The sequence below is a fragment of the Mus pahari genome, chromosome 12, assembly GCF_900095145.1.
Source record: "Mus pahari chromosome 12, PAHARI_EIJ_v1.1, whole genome shotgun sequence".
NCBI classification, from domain to species: domain Eukaryota; kingdom Metazoa; phylum Chordata; class Mammalia; order Rodentia; family Muridae; genus Mus; species Mus pahari.
The window spans coordinates 12,403,801-12,407,725 of record NC_034601.1 but is presented as its reverse complement, the minus strand read 5'-3'; the positions used below and the strand labels follow the sequence as shown (position 1 = coordinate 12,407,725).

Sequence of the window (3,925 nt, the reverse complement as noted above, 5' to 3'; positions counted from 1 at the left end):
GTTGGGGGGCTGGCAGGAGGCGTGCCGCTTGTTGGGGGGCTGGCGGGGGGCGTGCCGCGTGTTGGGGGCTGGCGGAGGGCGTGCCATGTGTCCGGGGCTTGACGGGGTGTTGAGAGTGGAGTAGGTGTGGGTGTGTGCCTTAGGCTGTTGAGGAGCTGGGGGAATGGGGTGGCGGAGGTGATGGCGCCTTCTGTTGTGAAAGGAATCTTCACAGGTTAGTTACCCACCAGGACACTATTCCTAGTTAATTTGTTCTTTCTCCCAAAGCTTCAAGAATATGGCCAGCTTGTTCTTCAAAAACTAAAGGTGTGCCCTTACAAAAAGCTTATTAGGAATTGTACAACCTATTTTCAATATACTGCTGTTTAAGCTTCACTAAATTCCTCCGCTCAGTTGACCTTAGTTCCCTGGCGCTCCCTTCTCAGAAGTAGGTTAGCCTACCTTCCCGAGGGCAAAAGTCAGACACTCAGATAATGTTTATGTTTTTGAATATTTTGAAATCTTAAAAAGAAACCTCACCCTTCTTTACTTTCATTTTGTAATGCTTGAGCAAGCAGCTTTGAATATTTATCAGTATGATCAATGTCGAGAATGGTAAATGTGCTGTCTATTCCTTGTCCCGAAGCTGTAGAAGGCACATGACAGAAAATCGTGATGGATGGTGTGTTAAGTGTGTGCTCACGTTAGATAAGTCAGGATGTGAGATGATGCATGAACTGGATCACGGAGAGTCCTCTGTAATCATTTCCTGTAGAAGTAAGAAACTGATAAAGTATTCTGGAGATCTCTTCCAGTTCTAGCTGTGATTCACCAAACTGAATGAAAATGTTCTTAAGTGAAAATGTTTTGCTTTGTCATTGCATTTTGTCACCAGCTGTTTTCAGCACAAACACTGGGCCGATGCCTTAGTTATGTTACTTGATTTATTTTCAAATGCTTTGAAGAGACGATCAACATATGAAACATCCTCATTCAAGAGTCACAGTATAGTCTATAAATTATTTCTGTAAAGCAGCTGTGTTTGTAGGAGAAAGAGTTCTGTCCGCTCTTTTATTTACTTGTACCCTTCCCATTCCTGCCCTCCCGCCCCATACTGGGAGTAGAATTCAGGGCACCTGGGTAAGCAAGCTACTACTCAGTAGGCCCAGCTATCCTGTTTTTTTCCACCCTTTGCCACAGTCTTCTTCTTCTTCTAATTTTTAAATTTGGTCTTCTCCTCCTAATTTTTATTTTTATTTTTAAAAATATATATTTAGTTGAGTACACTGTAGCTGCCTTTAGACTTACCAAAAGAGGGCATCAGATCCTATTACAGATGGCTGTGAGCCAGCCACCACGTGGTTGCTGGGAATGGGACTCGGGACCTCTGGAAGAGTAATCAGTGCTCTTAGCCACTAAGCCATTCCTCCAGCCCTCCTTCTAATTTTTACATTCAAAGAGAATCTCTAGATTTCAGAAATAGAGCACCTCTGAGCAGTAGAGAAGGCTCAGCAGGTAAATTAGATACTTGCTTCCAAACCTCCGACCTGAGTTCCATCTGTGGTATCCACATGATGGAAGGAGAGAATCAGTTCTGGTGGGCTGTGCACACATGCGTTCTCCCTGATACAATGAGGAAATGCAGTTTTAAGAGAAGTAAGCAGCCCTTACCGGAGCCTTCTAGTTTTGTTATATTGTATCAGGATTGCCCTGTCTGTGAGTCAGCCTATTCTGCTGTTATTGTCAACATTGGGAAATAATTACTTGTATCTGAATAGGTGTGGCTGTTCCCTTCACCTAATACAATCTGTGGCAACTGAAGGAGAAGTTTTCTAAAACACTGGATTACCACCACACCTTGTGTTGAAAGTAAGGAATGTAAGAAAAAAGTGTAGAATGTTTCTTCTTTGAATCAAATCTGGCTTTCCTTATTAAATCTCACCAAACCATCCATTATTAAATAACTGTGTCCTTCATGAAAAAAAAAAAAAAACCCAAATTAAATTCTTGGGAAGTGCCAGTTCCTTCAGGGGAAAAATTTAAATGTGGAAGCCACACAATTGAGATGAATTAGAGTGGACAGTCCTCCAGAGGAATGTTAACTTTTCTTAAAGAAGGAAGAAAGTCAAAGACAAGAACTTGGTGGAAACTGTGGTTCCAGGATTTGGAAGACTGAGCAATGAGGGTTGCTGTGAAGGCCAGCATAGGCTATAGGCTGAGGCTCTGCCTCAAAATCTAGCAAGCAGCGACAACAAAATCGAAACAACACCACCAAGTGGACAAAAAGAGAACTCAGTTGTCACTGTTTAGCCACTGTTCTGTGGCTATGAAACACTCTTTTTACAGTACTCTTATTGTGTGTCAGCAATAATAAAAACAAAGTCTACAGACTGCATCTCTGCTTTTGACTGGATGTTAAGTATTCACGTGAGGGAGGCGGAGTTTAAATGTTGAAGACAGAAGTTTGGGAGTCATGTAGCACTCAAGAATCCAGTTCCATCACTAGCTATGAGATTCCCCTGCACAGTGGAAGTGGTGATGCTCAATAGGACTGGGATGGTGAAAGTAAGGTTGCACACATCAGTTGTCAGGAGCCATTTATTCATTCTTGTGTCTCTCCAAATCTGCCGCTAAGAAATTCTTTAGTATCTCTTGAATGAACAAATGACTATTCTCCCCCTACATGCTATAGTAGCTATTATCTATAGAATGGCTTTTTTTTTTAAAAAAGAAATTTGTTGTGATACACATAAATATAGATGTGCATAAATTTATTTCATAAAAATCATATGAGTAAGAGAATTGTTGTACGAAGAGACCCATTAAGTTGATTGGAGAAATTAACTGGTGACTTGGGGCCAGGATTCAAACCTGAAGGAAGGTGTCTAGCTTGAGGATGTGGTTACTACCCCCTTAGGCAGTGTCTTCATGAATCCTAAGGAAGTGCATGAGAGGCATTCAGAATTAAGGGTAAGAGACTCCAGGTCGACCTTTGTCTTGGAAGGAGTATTTTGACAGTTGTGGGCCCACTGTTTAATTTTTAAAAGAATTTTGTTATTTTATGTGTATTTGTGTTTTGCCTGCATGTTGATCTATGCAACACGTGCATGCCTGGTGCCCAAGGAGGCAGGAAGGCATTAGATCACCAAGTACTGGAGTCACGGACTGTTGTGAGCCACCATGTGGGTGCTAAGTATTGAACCTCCAGTGCTCTGGAAGACCAGCCAGTGCTCTTAACTGCTGAGCCATCTCTCCAGCCTCTGAATTAATGTTTTAAGATTTAGAAGACGGGGGCTGGAGAGATGGCTCAGTGGTTAAGAGTGCCGACTGCTCTTCCGAAGGTCCTGAGTTCAAGTCCCAGCAACCACATGGTGGCTCACAACCATCCATAACAAGACCTGACTCCCACTCTGGTGTGTCTGAAGACAGCTACAGTGTACTTACATATAATAAATAAGTAAACCTTTAAAAAAAAAAAAGATTTAGAAGACGGCCAAGCGTGGTTACCTGTACCTGTAATTCTAGCATATGGAGGCTGAGGCAAGAAGGTTATCATACTTTCAAAGCTCACAAGTGAGTTATTAGCTGCAGGTCAGTCTGGTCTGAAGAGTGAGGTTCTATCTCATACCAGCTTAAGAAGCCATTTGGTTACTCTTGCTCTCAAGATCGATTTCTTCATGGTGAAAATTAGTCTTTGCAGAACAGTCTCTTTCCATGGATTCTAATCCGCAACAGGAATCTCAGGTGAGGTCTTCTCTATAGGTCTCAAGTGCCATCTGGTGACATTCTCAGCGTTTGGGTTGGTAGGAGGTGTTCACACATGCCTGAAGTATTCCACACCTGATACTTACAGACACTGCTATGTTACACACAGAGACACTGCTATGTTACACACAGAGACACTGCTATGTTACACACAGAGACACTGCTATGTTACACACAGAGA

General features: G+C 42.4%; 1 protein-coding gene across 1 annotated transcript in view; it reads left to right on the top strand.

Annotated features, from left to right (window-relative positions):
• Fgd4 (FYVE, RhoGEF and PH domain containing 4) overlaps positions 1-3,925 on the top strand; it is a 181,344-nt gene that overhangs the window by 744 nt on the left and 176,675 nt on the right. The gene's annotated exons all lie outside the window — the stretch shown is intronic.